This window comes from Megalopta genalis, chromosome 3, assembly GCF_051020955.1.
Source record: "Megalopta genalis isolate 19385.01 chromosome 3, iyMegGena1_principal, whole genome shotgun sequence".
Taxonomy (NCBI): Eukaryota; Metazoa; Arthropoda; class Insecta; order Hymenoptera; family Halictidae; genus Megalopta; species Megalopta genalis.
The window spans coordinates 29492319-29516745 of NC_135015.1; the positions used below are offsets into that span (position 1 = coordinate 29492319).

At 34.5% G+C, this 24427-nt stretch overlaps 1 protein-coding gene across 1 annotated transcript in view; it reads left to right on the forward strand.

Annotated features, from left to right (window-relative positions):
- Positions 1 to 881: 881 nt before the first annotated feature.
- Apime-ASTA (allatostatin A) overlaps positions 882 to 24427 on the forward strand; it is a 38908-nt gene continuing 15362 nt past the window's right edge. Inside the window, exon 1 of the mRNA XM_033473380.2 lies at positions 882 to 1079. The gene's annotated coding sequence lies outside the window, so the exon portion shown is untranslated. The remainder of the gene's footprint in view (positions 1080 to 24427) is intronic.

Genomic DNA, 24427 nt, shown 5'->3' on the forward strand with positions numbered 1-24427 from the left:
AGTCGTTTCTTCTGATTTTCGACGAAAATTATCGTAACATTTGCCGCATACATCGAACATATATGCACATATCCATACAAACATATACATCGAACACATATATCGAGTAAATAACTCATAAATGTACCTCGACAGTTTATAAGATCGTAAATTAAAGAACCAGCGAGACCCATCATTTCAACGGTCCCCGTAAAACTAGCGTCAATACCCCGTACAATACCCACCCTGCAAAAATACACATCTAGATCCATCCACTGGCAATCAAAATGGTAAAAATTTCCTAGCCGAACAGCCATTACGAAACACTGCCGCTAGCGGCTTCCTCCTCCAAGATCCGAACATTTATTCTATACAAAACACTGTAGCTGCTTTCGTCCTCCGCACCCACAAGAAGTTACAAATACCTAGATCCGACCCTAGCGAGAAAAATGGTAAAAAGTCCATCGGGTCCATCGCGGCGAAACGGCCGTCTCGTAACACTGGAACGATCTTTCTCTGCGCAGCCCTCGAGGAACCAAAACTAGCCCTGCTCGATCGAAGCAACCCTGCCACAGCTTCGCGGCGGTGGCGAAGTTCACAGCCCGTGACCCCTCGAAAAATGTTCGACCGTTCGACTCTCGCAGCGTCTGAAAAGTGAGCTGACGCGCGACTCCGCCGAAAGAGAATTGAATGCCCATCTCGGTGCGGATCGCGCGTATGCGCAAAGGGATGATGGCGAGCGCGTCCGCGGAGAGCGACAGGGAGCACCGTGTCCCCCGAGGAGGGTGGCCGAGCGTTGCCGGTGGGACGGAGACAGCCAGAGAGGGAGGGGGTGCGTGGTACGCACCCACACAGGGGCCCCGGCCGCAACCACCGGCGGATCACACACGTATAAAGGGTGGCGTCGCGATGCCCTGATCGTCATTCCCGCGCGTAGACGCAAAGTCGTGGTGCCCGGCGTCGAGCAGTCAACCCTAACACTCCTTCAGCTGCGAGTCACGTGAGCGCCGCCGAGACCGAGTCTTTGCCGAGGACAACCGCCGGCATCCCGATTCACCGGGGGACGCACAGGACGCGACCCGTCGCTTTTCCAGCAACAGGTGAGCTGCCGAAAAACGCCGGCCACGATCGGCCCCGGCCGTCCCGCGAGCCGTTTTCCGCCGACAATTCCGTGCCGCGGATAAAAAGCCAGGTCTCAGCGACGCGGTTCCGACGCGATCGGCGACTCGTTTTCCGTAGGCTGCGTCGCGGTTTCGCAGGTGCCAGTGAACAGTGACAGTGCTTAGGTCGTCCGAGGTTCTCGGACGTTCGCGCGCATCCCGCGGAAATTCCGTGCAAGTCCGTGGAAATTCCGCGGGGTTCCAGTTCCCGTGGAATTCTCGCTTCTCCGCGACGCGTTTCCTGCGAAGCATCCGGCGAACCAGAAGCGTCCGATTCGCGCTGCCTGCGATCCCCGACGATTCTTAACGCTGGATCTATATCGAGAGTGCAAAAACGGCCGGTCCCCGAGCTTTTGTTTTGCCATTTCTGATGTTACGAAAAACGTCGCCGCGAGAGAAACTTCCTTGATCGAGCGTACATTGTCGCAGGAATCGCACGGAATTCGAACGAAAAAGTCCTGTCGTAGAACAACGCGCGTTTCTCGCGTTTAGATCTCGTCGATCCAGGGAAGATCGCGTACAACGCAGGTGCGCGCTTCGAACATATGGGAATCGTAGGATTTCGTTTTCTTGCCACAGAGTCCGCGGATCTCCGACGTTCACGGCGAGATCGACGAACGAAAAGTCGCGGCTGGGAATCACGTTCGGTCGATTCGTTTTTCGTCCGATTCGCGTTCAGTCGAGGCGAACGTTCCATCTGTTAGCGGATGCGGCGAAGATTAGGTATTTGGACAGAGCGCGCTTTCGCGTTGCTTGCACGAAATTATGATTAAATCTAGGCTCGTGTAGAAACCCGGCGAAATTGTCGATCAGTTTCATCGGAGTCCGACGGTTTCGAAAGTTTGCGAGAGAACCGCGGGCTCGACGCCGAAAATATTCGTTTGTTCGCGGAACGAAGATTCGAGATCGTTGTTGATAACACGGCCGAGCCCGATACGCCGCGATTCGATTCCTTTCGGCGGCGGCGTTGGATGATTTTAACGGAGCCGGGCGTCATTGTTCCGGGCGTTAAGTTTGCGGTTGAATGGCAATATCTTCGCGCGGGGCGGGACAATCGGGGAATCTCGTTTCTGAATAACCCTGGAAAACGGAACACGTGCACGGCTGACGGGCGGTGCGGACGCATTGTTTATTCAACGACGAGAGTTTCCCACGAATGCGCGAGATTCGACAGCGGCGAATAAATTGTTCGATTGTGTCGGAAACTTCGGAACTCGGGCGCGAACTTGGATAACATTCAGATATAGAAAATTCCGTTTGCCGGCGAAAATTCAGCTCGCGAACGCCTCTTCCCGACAGTTAATCGCGCCTCGAGCTTGCTCGACGATCCTCGGAATTAACGGCGCGGGCGATGATCGTCGGAAGAATTGTTCGCCGTTCCTGTTTTGATTCGTTCGTTTGAACGTTCCTTGCCGTCGCGTTCTTCGCAAATTCACGGCGCCGAATTAGGGAAATCGTTGCGCCGTAATCTGTCGTAATTCCGTCGTTTTTCCCGGTCGTTAGTGATTCGCTTCTTCACGCAACAGGTGATCGCGTTCAGACCACCTCCGGCAAGAAAGGAAAAACGCTGGCAGCCGGCCAATTAATTAGCTTCGGTGCCGCACGCTTTCGAATGCTTCCAGCTAATTCTACAAAGAACTTTCGCTCGAGCGATCCTTCGTTTTTCGACATTTTATTAATATTCGCAATTGCAGAGACGTAAGAAGATCGCGTGCACTCGGACGTGATGTTTAATCGTCGTCGTTAGGGGATCAACGTTTAGTTAATCCTCATGCGACACCTGCACCCGATACAACGTTGATACTTTATCGCTAGATTTACGGATCCCGTCAAAATGACGAGTCACTTATTTTTTCATTTATGGTTATCGTAATATTATATCGTAAAGATACGATTATGAGATATTTATTCAATTTGTTACTTATGGCAAATGTTACAATAACACTTGTTCAAAATCAGAAGAAATGTCTTATTGTTACTTTTATAAACTAATATAAAACAGCTGTTTTTTGTGCTCCGTAAATCTAGTGTTATACAAACTTCGATACCGAAGATTAATAATTGTGCATTAATAGCGTTGCATGAATAATTCTGCTTTGCACAATAAATTGTTCAATAATAACAGTAATTTCAGTCCCAAATCAACGAGCTTGTTATTAGACCGAAAAATATAAATTCTCTGTCTTATTTATCCAAATCTAAGGTCGGATAAAAATATGTTTATCTTCCAAAATGCATAAAATCTGCAGTCTTAATTGAACGGTTCGGGATCTCAGCCAGCGTAAGTCCAATTTTCTTTGAAAATTAGCTCGATAAATCAATGTAGTTCGATTCCCACGTAATTAAACAATAGATAGCAGCACTTATATTTACCACGGAATTGTTGAACGAAATAAAAACGATTAGAAACAAATGGACAACGTAAAGAAAATTCGATAATATAATTATTGCTATTACAATTAAATATCATTACAATTAAATATTGACACTAATGATTTTCTTTTTGCTGAATTATAATGAAAACAGCAATTTTTATATTATCAGTGACACCGTTCCCTTTTACAGGCAATTTGCAAAATCCTTGTTTACCTCGATGTTAATGAATTTACGCCGATTGGCTTCCGAGCTGTCCAATTACCCTTCGATAATTTCTCCTCGAAGCACGAAGCATCCTGCTAGCATGCAGAAAACAATCGAGCACCTTCTCGGCGTGAAGCAAATTATTATCATCGACGCGACATAATTAAGAACCCTATTAGCAGCTTCCAAGTGTTCCACATTAATGATTGTAAAAGTAATTGGCTGGTTTGAAAAATTTCACCGAACGAGCCGATAGAAAAGTCAGCTCGTCGAAGCAAATTTACAGCTAGCGAAAGCAACAACGAATACGACTAGCAATCGTCGTACAGTCTGATTATGATTCTACGTCTGCACGCTATACTTTAATCATGAAAGGCTCCGACTCCGTCGCTGTAATTTCAAATTCCCGAAGCCCGGGAATAAATATTGTCCGACTAGACGCCGCGTCGCGCCGCGCCGGTCCCTGCTCAAGGCATTAATCTGGCTAATTAATAGCGGGTGATTCGCTTCTTATCCAGCGAATTAATGAAGGGCTTTGAAACCGCGCCGCCATACTCGCGGATTGCGCAACGAAATCTTCCTCCGCGCCCGAAAGAGCCCGGATTTTCCCAACTGAATTATAAAATTGAATCACTAGCTCGATCCGGAACCCTCTAATCGATCATTACACCGATTGTGCCCTCGACCTTTGCTTTGATGCGTCCGTCCACGGCGTGGCATCGTATGATCGGGGCGCGTCTGCCTAGCTGTTTTCCAGCTGCGCTTTTTATTTCGCGATTCCGATCCGCCCGGAGCCGCGCAAATATTTTCCAGCCGTCGCACAGCGGCCTCGGAGCACCGAATATCTGGCGTAAATTACGGAGTTTCGTTTTGTTCTGGCGGATTATTGTATGATATTGAAGTAGGTTAATAGAGAACAATAATGAAAAGGGCAAGAGTAATCAAATTCGTCTTTATTTATTGCCGGCTGAGTTCAACAAATACCTCACAGTGCGTCGTCGGGTTATCCGTTGAAAAATTGTGTGCGAAAATAATACTGCTGGTGTATCCCTGTTTGCTCGCTGATCCACGCGGCTATGGGGATTCGATTACTGCGTGCAGGAACGTTGCGAATTTGTTCATTGATCGCTTCGGGAATCTCGTTGGAAGCCTCGGTAAATAGTAGTCTTCGTTATTTTCAGTCTTATTATTCTATTAGTCAATTTTATATCTAGTAACATTGTGATCCGTAATGTTGATTCATTCTCTAGAAATTGCAACGTCTGCACTGCAGCAGCATGTAATCATGTCTTGAAACTCAATTAGAAATTTGTAACGGTTCATTGATCTTTCATTTGATCCCAGACGTTAAATTGAAAATAATTCCTTAAATAAAAAACTAATTTCCAGTGATAATAGGATTGGGCAAACAGTAATTTCACTGATGATTAACGATTTTAAAACATTAGTTATTATAAACTGATTTATATTGATTTATTATGAGCAATTGATAATGATTTATAATTCGTTAGTTATTATAACTAATTGATAATAATTTATAGCTCGTTAGTTATTACAACTAATTTATAATAATTAGGGAAAAATAAATTCGGCTAAAAGTAACCTAATTAATGTGAATGACGATTACAATTCGTTAGTTATTAGAAATTATTATAGATTAGTTATAATGACTAACGATTATGACTCATTAGTTGTTATAAATTATTATAGGTTAATTATAATGATTGATGATTACAAGTCATTAATTATTATAAATTATTATAGAATAGTTATAATGACTAACGATTACAACTCGTTAGTTATTATAAATTATTATAGATTACTTATAATGATTCACGATTATGACTCATTAGTTATTATAAGTTATTATAGATCAGTTATAATGATTGATGATTACAAGTTATTAATTATTATAAATTATTATAGAATGGTTATAATGACTAATAATTATAACGCGTCAGTTATTATAAATTATCATAGGTTAACTATCATGATTAACGATTACAACTCGTTAGTTATTATAAATTATTATAGATTACTTACAATGATTCACGATTATAACTCATTAGTTATTATAAGTTATTATAGATCAGTTATAATGATTGATGATTACAAGCCATTAATTATTACAAATTACTATATAATTGTTATAACGACTAACAATTATAACTCGTCAGTTATTATAAATTATCATAGATTAACTATCATGATTAACGATTATAACTCGTTAGTCATTATAAATTATTATGAAATAGTTAGAATAACTAACGTCTAATGATTAACATCGTTAAGATTACTTTTGCCCAACTCTGTAACACAATATATATATAACAGATCATTTAGGAAATAATTTACAAATTAAAAAAATGTAAAGCTCGATTTCATTTTTTTCTTCAGCCAGATATTGTGAATTATTCATGAAATGCGTCTGCTCGAACAAGATCTAGATCGTGAATGAGAATTGGTGGAAAAGTTGAAGTATTTTTGCAGCGGATCCGACGAGTTCAGTTCCTATGGATATCATCGAGAATTGACATCGGAATCTCTGCTTGATCGAAGAATACGTCTGCAATCTTTCCTTTGTCAGCCACTTTTGCTCGCTGCATTCCTCCGACCGGTTATAGGAGGAAATAATCGAGCAACTCAACAGTGAAAAGCAAAACTTTTGTCGGCTCGTGCAGCCTAGGAATATTAGTTCGATGTTCGCTCGACTTGAGCGGAAAATGTGCGACCATGATTCACGATGCAATTCAAATTTTGTCGCGCTTACGGAGTATGAGGTTCGACCTCTATGATGCAACCCCGAACAGGTTCCCTTAGTTGATTTTTAATACGATTTGGAAAGTCGAGTAATATATTCAACGAACAAATGATCCAGATTTTCAATAATTTTTATTATGCAGACAATTTTGTTTTATCCTCTATACTTTAACCGTATGTAGTGTAAATTGTTCATTATTTTTTGTTGTTGTACGTAGAAGAAATTTAAATGAAATTTATAAACGATGACTATGGATTTTGAAATTTTACTATTAATTACAATTTCCTCCACTTCAATTCATCACAATTTCCTGCACTTCAATTAATTACAATTTCCTCTGAGATTTAAAAAAATTTTGAAGAATTTTTTTTTTAATCACAATTTTAATTTATTATTTACACTGTAGTGTAGAATATCACAGTAGTACGAGTCAATAATCGAAAAAAATTTATCAGCATAAAAACAGAATAAAACAATGTATGTGATGATCGTTCATGATGCTTGAGAACAGTAGTATATGTACACTACCCTTCAAAAGTATAAAGACACCTGCTGAGATTTAGTATAGATTGTAATTTCTCATTCAGTTTAGATAATGTTTTGCGTTTAGTATTATGTCTAGTAAGATTTATGGCATCGTATTGTTTTCGAAATATGCGGAACATCCTACGGCATTGCATGAAACCAAATCGGACCAGAAATAATAGACAAACTAATAAAACGAATGGTGAAGTTAGTCCAATGAGTAATTAGAAAAACGCGACGAATGTATCGTCTCGAAAAGGAAATTTAATTTTCATTTATACGATTGACCTTATTTTTATTATAATGTAAAATATATATGTACTTGTTATAGTTTCATATAATTAACTTCGAAATAAATTGAAGACATTATAATTTCCTATCGGTTTCTCGAATTTAATCGATTTTCTGTCAGTGCCCAAATACTTTTGGAGGGGAGTGTGCATCAATAATTGAAACAAGTGAATCCGATCGTCTTCGTTGTACTCATTTTACTTGAATATTTTCATTTAAACAAGCCTAAAAATGTATACAGCGCATAGTATATGATAGAAAGCAAACATAAAGGCTGATCGCAGTAGTACAAGTCAGTAATTGAAGCAGTCAAAGCTGGTCAATATTCGATATTTCAATACTTTCTCATTGCCTATTCTCGCTGTTGAAATAACTCAATTAATTCATCGTATCTCCATCGTAAAATAAACAATTCAACAAACGAAAACAAATCAATTACGATGATTATGAAAGACAGAAATACATACAATGAAAATAAATGGTTTCTCTTCATAATTTTGACAAATTGAGAATAATGTAACGATGTTATTAAACTCTTTTTATGTTTTAGCAACTTTATATTTCGCCTATTACTACTTTTGCTGCTGCTATTAGTGTGATTATTTTCACACAAATTTTATATGAACTTTAGTAAAGTTGGTCAACGATAACACCACTCAATATTCTATAAAATATGAAAAAGTGAAACATTTGCAATATAATTACAATAACCTAGACACTTTTTAAAGAAATTGCAACAACTGCCTAGTTAAATGGGTATATCCTACATACTAAACATCAATAAACAATAATATACGTAGTCGATACTATACAAGGTGTCTGTAAATTTCCAAGCAAATATCTCCTAAATAATTGGAGGTACAAAAAAGTTTAATAGGAAAAATTTACACAGTGTTTGAAGACACCTACAAGGTGCACGTAAATTATCTTTCTTTATTCGTGACTTTTCCCGGTTGTGGTCAATTTAGTTTTCCTAAATGGTTACATATAGTTCTTTGCGTACCTAGAAATATTTTTAATTTATTATTATTCAATTTCTGATCATTTTTCGCTGATAAAATAGGAGAATATATAAAAACGCGTAAAATGCAATATCTTCTCTTAAAGGGCTTGTTAATTGAAAAAACCTGTCATTTTGACCCCACCATTAAAAATTGATATTTGTCAATCGTTGGTAGTTTTCGTATTAATTTCGGCTATATTATAATTTAGAAATATTATATTTATTTATATATTACGCATATTATAATTTAAGCCGTATAAATTTCTCCTGTTAAACTGTTTTATATACATTGAACCATTCACGAGATATTTTCTTGCTGATTTCGGCACGAACACCGTGTACATTATAATAAAGAGCGATTATATCGAATTAAAGATTATATTATAATAATCGTTTAATCTTCGACATCAACGAACTATCCGCCGACGTGACATAGTGGCATTCTAATTACTTACGTTTCGAGATAGAAAGACACTCGCCTAAACGGCACGCCGATAAATCTCGCGGCGATCCCGTGGCGGGGTGTCAGCCAGCAATTCGGGTCACGTGCAGGGCAAATTGGGGATCGCGAAATTGCCAGGGAAAATGCGAAAAGGACCGTGGTAATGGGCAGGATGGCGCGTGCGATCGGCCCGTTTCGCATCAGGGTCGGCAAGACCGATGACGCGGGAGCGGCGCGGAAACAAAGAAGATAAACGGAAGAATGAGACGCCGCGGATCGGCCGAGGTTATTGCGGTGCGTTGTTATTACCACGCTTCTTGCGGTTACGAGGGCGCATAACACGCGAATGAAGGCCGAACCTGAGCTAATCAGGCCGGTGCAGCTGCGATTCTAAATAATCCACGCACAGCGTACGCCGAAATATTTATTTTTTCTCTGGGAGTTTGTTTCCGCAGCTCTCTTTGCACGGGTTCAGCATTATTCGGATTGTTTCGAAGAAATGTTTATCTATGACAATTATTCGAATGAATTCCTGTTAGTCGAATATTTTAGTCGAATAATTCATTATTCGTCAGAAATTATTTTATTTATTTAGTCGAATAATTCTTTATTCATTAGAAATTATTTGATTTATTTAGTCGAGTAATTCTTTATTCGTCAGAAATTATTTGATCTACTCAGTCGAATAATTCTTTATTAGTCAGAAATTATTTTATTTATTTAGTCGAATAATTCTTTATTCGTCAGAAATTATTTTATTTATTTAGTCGAATAATTCTTTATTAGTCAGAAATTATTTGATTTATTTAGTCGAATAATTCTTTATTCGTCAGAAATTATTTGATCTATTTAGTCGAATAATTCTTTATTAGTCAGAAATTATTTTATTTATTTAGTCGAATAATTCTTTATTCGCGTCAGAAATTATTTGATTTATTTAGACGACTAATTCTTTATTCGTTAGAAATTATTTTATTTAATTAGTCGAGTAATTCTTTATTCGTCATAAATTATTTGATCTACTCAGTCGAATAATTCTTTATTAGTCAGAAATTGCATTATTTATTTAGTCGAATAATTCTTTATTCGTCATAAATTATTTGATCAATTTAGTCGAATAATTCTTTATTCATCATAAGTTATTTTATTTATTCAGTCGAATAATTCGTTATTCGTCAGAAATTATTTTATTTATTCAGTCGAATAATTCGTTATTCGTCAGAAATTATTTTATCTATTCAGTCGAATAATTCTTTATTAGTCATAAATTAATCCATCAATTTATTTGAATTATTCTTTATTCAGAAGTTTCAATGTCAGATTTATTAAAATTTAAATTTCAAATTGAAATGTATTCAAATCAAATTTTATTCGCATAAATTAGTATCTAGATGAATATTTATTCAAGATTTTATTCGTTAGCGACTAAAATTTGATTCCTGAACAAATTTTTTCCCAACTCTGACACAGAGAAACCTGTTTCCCTGGCAATTCAACAACGGAATATTATTCTTCTGTCTCTCACGGCATGGCTGCTTTGGAAAGGATGTTTAATTCCTTGTCCTTTGTACTATTGGAATTTTAGATTAATATTTTTGTTCGTCGTTTTCATATATTTCTGTGCGCAATGGTTCACAAAAGGGTTCCGACGATAAATAGGAATTAGAATGTTCTTTCCGTTTATACAACCTATTTGTCCAGCCTCTTTTATTATTTTCGTTGACCTACGCACGATGTCCCGGATTAATCTTTATCCGAAATTATAGCGAAACCGGCAGTGAAACGTGCAAATAACACAGTATGTCTAATTCTTTTGTATTTTCTTCTAAATTTTCATCAACTTTTGCATAACTGAATTGCTGTACACTCGATTCTATTTTTACACGGTTTTAATTAAATTACGGTTCTAGAAAAATACATTCAATTTCCTTTTTTACACGATTTTATTCGATCGAGCACGGTTAAAGATGTAGCGTGACCTAAATTTTCGGGAGAAGTTATTTTCATTAACCGTAATCTTCCGTTAATCCAACCGAACGCGCATGATACAGCTAATAAAGTTATCGTGTTTTCATCATTATTACTATTTTCAATTTTTCAATTTTTCAATTTGTTGTTATCTTCAATTTACATATGTTACTTTTACTTTCGGAATTAAATTATCTTATATTTTTACAAAACGTAATGTACATGCAAGTCAAATTTGACTTTTTATATAAAGACCCTTAATAAATTTTCTTGTACGAATCCTTTTATTTTTATCAGTGCAGATACACATTTTCTTTTTCTTCTGAACAGTCTTTTCTGGAACGTGTCTGCCTTGTCAAAACAAATTGTAAACTTTTCTGTAAAATTTTTTGTCTTCAGAAAAGAGAGAAAATTCGTCTGATTTCATAAAAATGTTGTGCTTGAAAATATTGATTAAGAATAACTAAATTTAATCAAAAATAAAATATTAACATTAAACACACTGCACCGCTAAAGACAAATGTCTCGAGATATTGACAAAATGTTTTCGTTGCTGAATCCAGTACAATCGAGATCGAAGCTTCGTTTTTACAACGATCTCTGTAGACTGGACTTAAAACGTGCGTAAAAATGACGCAGAACGCCGTGACAATTTTATTTCCCAATGGACCGAGTATTTCCGAAAGAAAGTTTGCTGTTTCCGTTTCAACATATTCGAGGTTTTAATTCTGCTGAAACGGACGATCATTTTTCGTACGCGTTCGGTTTTCTAATTAATTAGTTACTAATTTCACCATTATTTAATTTAAATTTCTTATTCAAACTCTCATTTAATATTAAAAATTAATCTCTACTTGATATTCATAAAAACTTTTTAAATTTTTATAATTCAAAAATTTTTATTTATAAAATAAATCTTATAGTTAATTATTTTACCCATAATTAAAATAATATTATATGATATATATATATATTTAAAATTTCCTTATTCAAGAATCCCTTCAATGTAAATGAATCAATTTTTTATTAAACTAAAATTTTTATAATATATTAATTTTAATCAATAAATTAATTTATTAAAATATAAATATTATTAAATATAAATATTATTAAAGTTCAACGTGGATGAAAAGTTCGCGTTTAAGAACGGCGATAGACGGGTGCGGCGGATCGATGATTTAAGATATCGGTATTAAATTTTACGCCGATAATAAGATCGAGACATCGCGTTGCCGGAACGACGGGTGCGGGAAAGGGGACAATACTTGGACCGTGATGACTCATAAAAATGGCAATGTCCCGGTGTTGCATCGTCGGCTGCCGCAGCGAGGAACGTCAATCGACGAATTTCACGCACCATGAGACATTTCCAATAATCGGGTCGTCTTATATCGCGGCATCCTACACGGGAACGATGCCAATCTCGCTACAGTACCTACACAACGGCGAATGTACATCCCCACTTTTATTCTAAAACCGATTCGCGTGCTTCCATTGTGATCTTAAAAAGTGCCTGCAAACAATGTGAAAGAAATCTCGAACATCCCGCGAAAACAATTTCTGGTTTCGATGCAGCCAAACGTCCAAGAAAAATTCGTCAATCAATACTAGAAGAAATAGTGCTCACTACAGAGAGTATTTAAAATTCGTCACTGTAAAATAATTTTTACATTGTTATTTACTAACAATTTTGGTACTTTTTTAATACTTTTGGTAGTTTGGTAAAATTGATACTAATCAGAGTTGTGCAGAATTACAATTTAATTACTTAAGAAGTTATAATTACGAAGTCACATTTTCAATTACATTGTAATTCGTAATTCAGATCGCCGTTGAATTCAATTACAGAGTAATGCAATTATATTGTAATGTAATTATATTATAAGTCAATTTCGTTGTAATTCAATTTTACAATTACTCAATTTCATTGTAATTCAATTCCATTGTAACTCAATTTCGTTATAAATCAATTTCATTGGAATTCTATCTCATTATAATTCAATTTCGTTGGAATTCAATTTAATTGCAAATCAATAACATTTAATTCGATTTAATTTGAAATCAATTTAATTGGAAATCAATTTCATTGTAACTAAATTTTGTTACAAATCAATTTCATTGTAATTCTATTTCATTGTAATTCAATTTTACAATTACTCAATTTCATTGTAATTTAATTCCATTGTAACTCAATTTCGTTATAAATCAATTTCATTGGAATTCTATTTCATTATAATTCAATTTCATTGGAATTCAATTTAATTGCAAATCAATAACATTTAATTCAATTTAATTGGAAATCAATTTCATTGTAATTCAGTTTCATTGTAACTAAATTTTGCTATAAATCAATTTCATTTTAATTCTATTTCATTGTAATTCAATTTAATTGTAAATCAATTACATTTAATTCAATTTAATTGCAAATCAAATACAAGAGAAATGTCAATTCCACTGAATGTATTACATAAAAAATAACAAAAATACATATAATGAAACAAAATACTCTAGAATTTAAAGTTTGATCGGGAATCGAAAAAAAATGAATTTTTATTTCGATCGGTCCTATTTTCTGGCAGCACAGCGTTCAGATTTTTCGCGTAGAATCACTGCGAGTTTTCGAAAAATTGGCAACAGCGGCGACGCGATCGCGCTCGGGAGCAAACTGCGTCGAAACTTGCGAGAACTTCGATAAGTGGCAGCAACGTGTCAGGGCTACGGTGGCCTAACAAGGTTTAATTTCACACCGGGGGGCAGGTTTCCATTCTCCCGGGGCAGGAATATCGAGAAGTGACGTTAATCTCATTTCCGGGCCACGGAGTGCGGCTACCTGTTCACTGACTGCCGATAAGATTGATGATAATAACGGTAATGCCATCCCTACCTTTCCAAACAGGCCTGCGACCGTGCCCGGTTTATCCAATGTTTCCATATCGGGCAGATGTGCCAGTTACGGTGCCCTTAACCCCTTGCCGTATTTTGACGAGTCCGACTCGTCATGAAAATTTCTGATAATAATTAATTGAGTATAGATGTTTTATTCTGTCCTTTGAAATTGGAATAAAATTCTAATCTCTTGTCATCAATATTTAAGCATCCGAGTAAATTTAGGCACACGATAAGCATCAATTTTCTTTCCCTTCTAAGAAATTATTGCAATCGAAACATTTCTAATTATAGTAACTGCGAGGAAGACGGTATGTCAAGGGGTTAACCAGTTAGCTGTGTTCGACGAGTATACTCGTCATGGAGAAGTGAAAGTTATTTTGTGTCACGACGAGTATACTCGTAAAAAAAGTAGCGACCATTGGCTATTTAAATTGTAATTTTCGTGAAAACAAAAACGTATTCTCAAATTTCAAGATGTTTCGATTATTTTTAGGCCAGGCCAAAATAAAACAAACGATATTGGTGTTCGACGTGCAAAATGCCATTATGAATCGTTCCTTGTTTTGCTGAATGCAGAAATTTCTCTCCAATTCGCGCTCAGATTGCGCACAAAACTGGACAATTTGGTGAAAGGAGATACGATTATTCGAACTTTGTACGCAATCGGTGCGTGAATTAGTTAAATGAACAAGTAAATATTAGTAATAAAATTGTTAATTTTGTAAAATAAAATTATTCTTTTGATGCAATATTTTGACACTAATTTTTTATCTATTTTGAAAATTTATTTTCATTGTAATACATTCGAATAAACCGAATTTGACTGAAATGTATCGAACGCGAAGGAGTTCCAATGTCAATCACTATGATAAATTTTCACACTATCTAGTTTCGATTTAATTAATTAAATTGCTTCGACTTGCTTCTAACTTTCAAGTATGTTGAATTAATTGTTAACTTCACGATTTCGAAAAGATGTGAATCTTTTTGACCAGAAATTTTTTAAAATACTGCGACAATTGTTTCAATTGTTTGATACTGAATTCGCGAAATTTTCTGCGAAACTTACGAAGAAGCTTCAGAAAATTCTGAATGAATAAAGATCACAATATTCAGTAAAATAAATTGTTGTAGAGAAGACATCACAATGCGAACTCTTTGCAGTCGGAGTTATTTTAATTCGAAATCCAAAATATGTTTCTTGATTTACAGTATTTCTATTTCATACGATTTAATGCAATTTATGCGTATGAAATTGAGCCTATTGGCAAGTACAATACTTGTAGTTTCAACAATTTTTTTAAATGTAAACATATCTGATATCGAGTCGCCATTCGAGTGCAAAGAATTATTAACTGTAATGTTATAATATAATAATAACATAATAATAACTTAATAATAACTGTAATGTTAAAACGTATTAAAATTATTGGAAAACGAAACAATAATTATTCATTATGAATTTTGGTTTACAGTTTCAATTTCAATAGTTTAAAAAAGAAAAATCTTAATTTTTGACACTGTCGACTAATAAATATTGAAAATCTGCAGTTTTTTAAATCTGTTACCGCTCGTAATTTGACATTCCGTCAATCAATTCCGATGAAATTTTCAACATCCGTGTAACTTACCGAGATCTACAAAACGCATTTGTACAATTTTCGTTACACGCTCAGTCAAAAATGTTGAACAAACAAAATATCTTAATTCTTTTATCACGCCAACAAATTGCAATTTTCGGAAATAATTATTTAGCCATTGTCAAATAAACTAATCACTCTAATATCCAAAAAGGACAAATTCAGTCCGTTTGGCTCGATTATAAAAAGCTTATTCCGTTTTAAAAGGCGTACGAACACTTTCTACACTCGCCGTACGTTCAATTTAAAGTTGCTTTAAGACTTTTTCATTAATTTGTTACTATTGTTACTGGCGTATACAGTACCCACTGCCAGGGGTTGTAGATCGAGAAGACGAGATAAGACGAGGATAACAGAGGCGAATAGTGCAGTGTGTGCTGTCTGGAAAAGAAGTTTCGATCTCATTAGTCACAGAAAGAAGACACGTGGGAGCCTGTTAACAAGAGTGGTCGGGGAGAAGTAAGAGACAGATGAAAATTTAATTAGCGAGTCGCCTAGCCCCGGGCAAGCCGCGTGCTGGGATGGGTTCGAGAGGTGCGTTAATTCCATTTCCGGCTAAGCAGTGAATCATAGACGAGCGCCGGCGATACTCGAGAAACTCGACATCCTGCCGGACCCGCGCCTTCGACCTTTTCCTCGTTTTTCCCGGAAAACGGCGCGCACTTCCGTCTGCGAATCTCGTCAATTGCCTTCCGCACCTAATTTACCTCGATCACTTAGCCGCTTCGCAGTCCGCGCACCGGCAACAATTTTTTCTTTCATCGTTCAACGACGCGAAACACTTCTCGGCTGTTTACACTATTCGTTGATTACGATGAAAGCTAATGCCAAAGCTCGGCTTTATTTAAGCTAGCTCTGAATGTTTCTATATGTTTCAATTGATTATGTTTAATTTAAACGAGCTTAAAGAGTTAGTGCAAAGGAAGTGTCTTTTTTAGCGACAAAAGACACTTCTGCAGATGCGTACATCAAGATTTGACGTGGACAATTTGTCGATTGACAATAAAATCAAACAATAAATCTCGTCTATACTGATCAATATCTTATGCAAAAATGAATAAACTTGTTTCGCACGGGGTGAAAAAATTCGCCTGATAAATTATCAATTTATCTCAAAGTGTTCCCGACAGTGAAAGATTATTTTCTTGGATGCCAGGTGTTTGGCAACTTCGAAAGTGGCCGATCAGGATAACGATAATAATGCTTTTATTTTCAAGCAGAGAGGATCGGTCACTGTGCTACGTGAAAATAAAAGGGAGAGTGTACTCATCGATAAGGAAAGTGTGTTAAAACCTCCGGCGATAATGTATTCTCCCGGGTTGAGCGACCTCATCTTCACCCAAATACACCGATATTTGAGCCGTGTATTTCGAAAGTATAATAGCATAAGTCATTTTGTTTTTAAGTCGATATAAATATATAAATATATAAAAATATATATAATATAATATATATAATATATAATATATAATTAATATATATAATATATAATATAATATATATAATATATAATATATAATATATAATATATAATATATAATATATAATTAATATATATAATATATAATATATAATTAATATATATGTATAAACCCTTAAATAAGGGTTTGCGTTGTAACACGTTTAAAAATATGGATGCTAACTTTCGAGAAGATTTACTTCTTGTATTTGTTATCTCAGGATACTGATATTTTTTTCTCAGTATAAATAATTTCGTATAAACATTAAAAAATCACCACTTTTCATTACGGTAAAGTGACTTATGCCACTTTCGAAATAAACGGCTCAAATATCGGTGTATATATATAATATAATATAATAATAATAATAATAAATATAATAATAATATAATATATATATAATATATAAATATATAAACCCTTAAATAAGGGTTTGCGTTTTAACACGTTTAAAAATATGGCTGCTAACTTTCGAGAAGATTTACTTGTATTTGTTATCTCAGGATACTGACATTCTTCTCAGTATAAATAATTTCGTATAAACATTAAAAAATCACCACTTTTCATTACGGTAAAGTGACTTATGCCACTTTCAAAATAAACGGCTCATTTATACTTTTTATCTCTGCGTAACTTGCTGAACGATCGTTGCAGGAACGTTTCTACTAAAATGACAGAGATTTCCAGTGACCGATGACAAAACCCGAAGGACCATTGTATTCTACCCGTGAGAACGAAATCGGAAACGAAGGATAACGTTTTTTCTGTGCTGCTGGTCATTTCCGCGATAATCGAGTTCGAATGCGAGCTCGACGCGCGATAGCGTTTCACGAATTTCCAAATTCGATTATATCGGGAACGAGAAACCGCTGGTAGAGATACTGTTCTATTTTTCCAAGTTAGTTTTATATGTAAAATAATCTGGAACTGCCCGATCGCATCGACAACGTGCAATAAATTCGAAAACGGGATAAAAAGGCCAGAAGAATTGGAAAGGTATTCGAAGAAAAAAATGTCTCGAGTGAACCATTTAATTCTAAATGACAAGTTGTGACGTCGATTGGCTGTGCTGGTACTCTTCTCGCATGGGTTTCCTCTTTTCTGAGAGAACGCACTCAAACTCTGTCCTCTCAAACATTTGCTCGATTACGATATGTAGGATTACATGCGTATGCGATATATGCAATAGTTTTAAAATTGGATGAGAAATTCTTTTGGCAAGTTTTTATATTCGAATTGGTAGAAAAGAGAATACTGATCAACTTTTGTTGGTAAAATTTGTTTGCCAGATCATTGGGAATGTCTGAAAAATCGTGTTCTAAAAAAATAATTCTTAAACAAATTGTTCTGAAATTACAAGCGTTCAGCGTGAAATTTCTTAAAAATCACACGAATTTCAAAGTAGCAATAAGTGGCACTTAAAATGAACGTAATTTTCTATTAAACAATTTCAACTTTCACGTGAAAGAAGTCTCAAGTTCAACGTTTTTGAACATCTTTTTATATACTTTCTCAAAGTTATACTTATTATAAATTTTAGTGTGCTCTTCTAAATACATTTAAATTAAATTAATAAAGACAAATTAATTTAGTAATTGAAATTTATTTAGGAACAAGCGTCAAAGTATAATACAAACTTATATTTTAATGTTCTATACTGAATAGGCTGTGAATTTTTATGCAAAATAAAAGCTGACTAAATTTATTGCAAGAATTAGGAGTCACTTTAGGAAATTCTATCTTTCTTTAATAATTTTAGTAGGTTGGAACAAGCAATGTAACGATACTGTTTAATGCCTTTACTATCCCTACTCTTTAAAATTACAGATTCCCATTTTTTTTGTAACAAATGCACAAAATCCGCAGTCTAATGATGACTTATGAACAGCTTTATCTTCAGTTGTATAATTTGGTCTACAAATCTGAGTATTTCTCATTATATGATAATATAAAAGCAGTAATACATGTGCATTCTGAAACTCTAATAAGATATCATGTCGTAGCAAACAAAAGTTTTCTTGAATACAGAAGTTCAAAAAATTGGATTTTTACCACAGAGACCCGTTTCCCCGACAATCGTGCACTGCGATGGAATTTAATATTAGTAAGAGTCGTACTTTGAAATTCTATCGTATATTTCCATACTCGATGCAAGGACTGGAAAATCCGTCACCCGAATCTGGCGGTGATATTTCTCTCATCTTTTCTTTCCTTCGTTGGTCATATTAATAATACGATATCTGTAGCGATTAGAATGTCTCTTTACATAATTCGGAACAGCAGAAACTTCGAAGATCCTTACACGTTTAGATGGGATAGTGGAACCGATTACTGTGGCGTGAACAATTGCTGCATATTTGGTTTGTTTTTAAACATAGTTAATTATATATTTATCGAATAAGACATATTAAATATTTTTGATCTTTTATTTCGTTTATTCTTGAATAAAAATTTTAATATATCTTATTCGATAAATATAAAGTTAATTATTCCCCGAAAACAAACTAAAGCAATTGTTCATGCCACAGTAATTGGCTCCACTATCTCTATCTTAAATTGGATAAGCATATTAGGCAGTTAGAGTGCGTTCAGGATAATATGATTGTTATTGCTATGATTATTGTTATTGTTACAATTATTATTATTATTATTATTATTATTATATTATTATAATATTATTATAATTGTAAAATATTATCATAATATTATTATCATTATAATTATAATATAACGTTATTGATAATCATTATTATGATTGGACTGTGAATTTTTATGCAAAACATAAAACTGTCTGCATCAACTGCACGAGATATAAACTAGATAAGAAATTCCCTCTGTTCTTAATAATTTTAGTAGATTACAAATAATAGCTTGAAATGTTTAAATTCTTTTAATCTTTCTACTACATATTTTTTACTTTTTACTACAAACCGCATGTACTCAGTTTTGCCATAAATGCATAAAATCCGCAGTCGAATTATTTTGTTGAACTTTTGCGAAGAAATTTAAACGGCATATTTCCCATCCATATTAAATAAACAAATAAAAGCAGAAAAATTGTACGGTACTAAACAAACGATAATCGCCATAAAATAATCGATCGAACCAGCACTAATATCAAGCGAAATGAAGTTCTGACGATAGAGTCCGACGTCATGAATTGTATGAATTGAGCCGTTTATTTTGAATGTAGCATAAGTCACTTTACCGTAATGAAAAGTGGTGATTTTTTAATGTTTATACGAAATTATTTATACTGAGAAAAATATCAGTATCCTGAGATAACAAATACAAGTAAATCTTCTCGAAAGTTAGCATCCATATTTTTAAACGTGTTAAAACGCAAACCCTTATTTAAGGGTTTATATATTTATATATTATATATTATATTATTATATATATATATATATATATATATATTATTATTATTATTATTATATTATATTATATATATACACCGATATTTGAGCCGTTTATTTCGAAAGTGGCATAAGTCACTTTACCGTAATGAAAAGTGGTGATTTTTTAACGTTTATACGAAATTATTTACACTGAGAAAAATATCAGTATCCTGAGATAACAAATACAAGTAAATCTTCTCGAAAGTTAGCATCCATATTTTTAAACGTGTTAAAAAACGCAAACCCTTAAATATATCGACTTAAAAACAAAGTGACTTATGCCACTTTCGAAATAAACGGCTCAATTGTATGATTTGATAGTGCGCTACTGTGTTTCGTAATACGACGCCGCGTGTAATGCCGACCGTGAAGTTCCGACGCGAGGTTAATCATGAAATTCGTACGGTCGGACGTCGCTTAATTATCAACGCCTCGTAGTCTGTCGATTGATTATGCATTTTTATCTCGCCGCGGTACTTCTGATATTGACCGGTTCGCGTAGAACACGGGCCAACAATTCGGAGTGGAACCGCCGTGATGGGCGACGCGTGACAGACATTTTACACGGTCGAACGAAACGGAAAAACGCGGGCCAACGGAGAATTGTGTAGGCGGCCCGCGGGAAAAACTAGTGGCTTTTTTCACCGCCTGAAACCGTCGATCGAATAAACTTGATTTCCTGCACCAGTAGAAGCGCCCATTTTGTTCTCCTCGGCCGGAAAACGCGTATTCCGATGTTTACCCTTCGATTCGACGAGTTCTCAATTAAGAAAATCACTATTGCGTTTGAGGTTTACGAAACCCGTCGAAATGGCGGGTCACTAATTTTTTAATTTATAATTATTCAGATTGGAAAGATACATTTCAGTTATTTATTTGTATAATATATATTATTTATATTATTTATATCATATATTATATATTATATTATTTATATTATATATATTATATTGTATATACTATATGTAATAATTGTAATAATGATAACAATTATATATTATAATATATGTTATTATAAATATATATAATATATATAATAATTTCAGTTATTTATTATATATTTAATAATAATAATTAATAATTATTTATTATATATATAGTTATTTATAATGCTCACAAAAATCAGAATAAATGCTTAATAATAATTACATATATATATATATATATGCTAATTTTAATAATAATCGTTACTTTTCTAAAATTAATATAAAACAGTTTTAATGTTTCGTAAATCAATCTAGTGATAATGAATTTTCGTACAAAAGATTTCGGACATGCACTATCCGTTCCATTCAATTCTCTGTGACATTGAAATACCTGTAGAGTGTATCTAGTAATTTAATCATTTTCAAACCGCTGTTGAAACATAAATTACTGTTCGATGTATTTGTACTGTTCGAGTCACTGCTAAAATTGATTTCATCGAGTCATTCTCGAAGTCGTTGCATCCTTTCACTAGAAAACGAAAGACTATTGTCAACGTTTAGAGTAAAAAAGAAAACTTTTTTATCCTTTTTCTGGTAGCCTTGAAATCTTATGCTCGTAGAAATCCCCTGTGTTTTATTGGCGAACTGTTGAATCAAATGCTGGCATTTCTTATAACCATTATCCATTTTCAGAACATTTTGATTTTTAAAATTTCGTACGACTTCTTCCAAAATACGCAAATAATTAATTATGTAAAACAGTTTTCTCTTTTCTTGTCTCTTTGTTGCAAAATTTGATGTAGCTTACCTGCACGCTGCGACTCTCGTTAATATTCGGACACTTTTCAAGACGCGATAACAATTTTAGAACTGGGCTGAACGACTTGAATTTCTTTTAGATTTTTTTATAAATTTTGCTATTGCTTAGAATTGTTGTCACACTTCCGTGTGAGCTTCGCATCAAGTAGAACCGTGAGAGCGCGCGCAAGTGTGTTTATAACTTTTCTATTATATTATATATATATATATATATATATATATATATATATATATATATATACCTTTTATATTCAAGTCTATTGTAAAACCTATATACAAATAAATAATCTCAACAAGAATGACAAAAGAAAATGGAAAAAAAACTCGCGTCTTTTGGAAATCGGTGCAAACAGGATGTTTTCGGCAAGCTCACGTGAAAATGGAAACTTTCGAATTCGCGTTGCCAGATTTCCGTTCGCGGGAGATTATTTTCGAGTTCTAATGAAATTAGCCCCTCGCCACAAGCTTCGATATTTTGTAATTTTGTAATTCCTCGGTATCGATCCGGCGCCGCGACGCGGCGCGGCGCGGCGCGGTGCTCTGCCTCCCTCGTTGTCGCTCTTGTTTGCATATGTCTGCATACAACGGAAATAATCCACTTCGTTACGGAGAATATCGTCCCTGTCAGAAGTGTGGCCATTTGTCGCGAATGGACGCGGGAATTGTTCAAAGGAAATCGATCGGTCGAATCGAAAAGAATTTGCACAGCTTAGAAAACCTGTGACACATCTTCCGCGATCCAAATGATTTCCCGATCACGGAGTTATTATTCGCAATACTTTCTGTCGATAATCAATAGATTGCGGATTTTATTCATTTATGGCAGGAAATGAGACACGGTGGTAAGAATAATTATGGACTCGAAGTAACTTTTATATTTCCAGTGATATTTAAGCAAAAACTTAACAAGACTCTTTATTATTTCTAATATAGAAATATACAAATATGATGTTGTTTCTAATATGAAAATATACAAATATGATATATTAATATCTCTATAATAAATATTTCTATACGTAAATATTATATTATTTCTGATATGGAAGTATACAAATATAATAGTATTTCTATACATAACTATTATATTGTTTCTAATATGGAAATATGCAAATATAATATTATTTCTATACATAACTATTGTATTATTTTTAATATGGAAATATACAAATATAACACAATTTCTATACATAAATATTATACTATTTCTAGTATGGAAATATATATAAATATGATATTATTTCTAGTATGGAAATATATAAATACAGTATTATTTCTATACATAATTATATTACCACTAATATGGAAATATATAAATACAATATCATTTCTATACATAAATATTATACTATTTCTAATATGGAAATATATAAATACAATATTATTCCTATACATAAATATTATATTATAATATTTCTAATATGGAAATATATAAATATGAAATTATTTATAATATTGAAATATTTACATATGATATTATTTCTGTATAAAAATATACAAATATGATATTACATTTATATAGAAATATTACATTATTTCTAATATAGAAAAACAGAAATATGACATTTTGTTAAGTTTTCGTTTATATATCAAGAACAATGTAAAAGTTATTTTGAGTCTTATCATCTTATATTTTGAGTCTCTCTAATTATGCACTGCGGTTGTAATTGTAAAGAATTGTATAGAACAGTATATCGACAACTGCAATGATTAAAGAAAGAGAAACATTTCCAAGTGACTCTGGAAGCAAAGCTTTCGACATTGTGGATCACACTATTCTCTTAGCCAAATTCCACGCTTTTGAATTTCAGGGTATTGTTCTTGCATCAGGGTATTGTTCTTGCACGATATACAAACTGTTAAGTTTAATAATGCTTTCCCGAAGTCTAATGATAGTGTCTTCCGGAATCCCTCGAGGGCTCAAGGATTTCATTAAGATCCGCTTCTCTTCATTTTTTTTTTTTATTAGCAATATCTGCGTTGTCTTTCTTTACGACGAGTATTAACTTTTCGCCGTCGACTTAAGGTTTATCCGAGCAGTTTCAATTACAGACGATGCACATTTACCACAGTTTAACCTGGACAGACATTCTTCCTGGTATTCACGCGATAAACTTAGCTTTAATGGAACTAAGTGTCACATAATTCGTCTCAGTCGTAAAAAGAACATAGTAATTTGTCGTTGTTCTCTGCACGACTTGTCATTATCTCTGCTGTTAACACGTGACCTTGATATTCTATCATTTTCTACTAGCTCGTCATTTTATGCTCATTGCAAGAACATGGTTGACTCAGCTTTTAAGACCCTTGGTTTCATTTATCGTTCTTCTAAACGACTTATTCTTGAACATGGCTCAATTATCTGGTCTCCGCGCCATAAGCATTATTCTGCGTTAATTGAAAGCGTGCAACATAGCTTTTTTTGCTCGGCTTCCAATACAGGCTTTACCAATACAGTAATTTCTGCACGAGTGTCGCGGAGTCGGAAGTGAAAGCGTATTTGAAGGAACCATAAGACACGATTCTTCGAGCCTCGCGGCTCGTTTTTATAGTTGTCGATACCTCGTGAGAGAGAGAGAGAGAGAG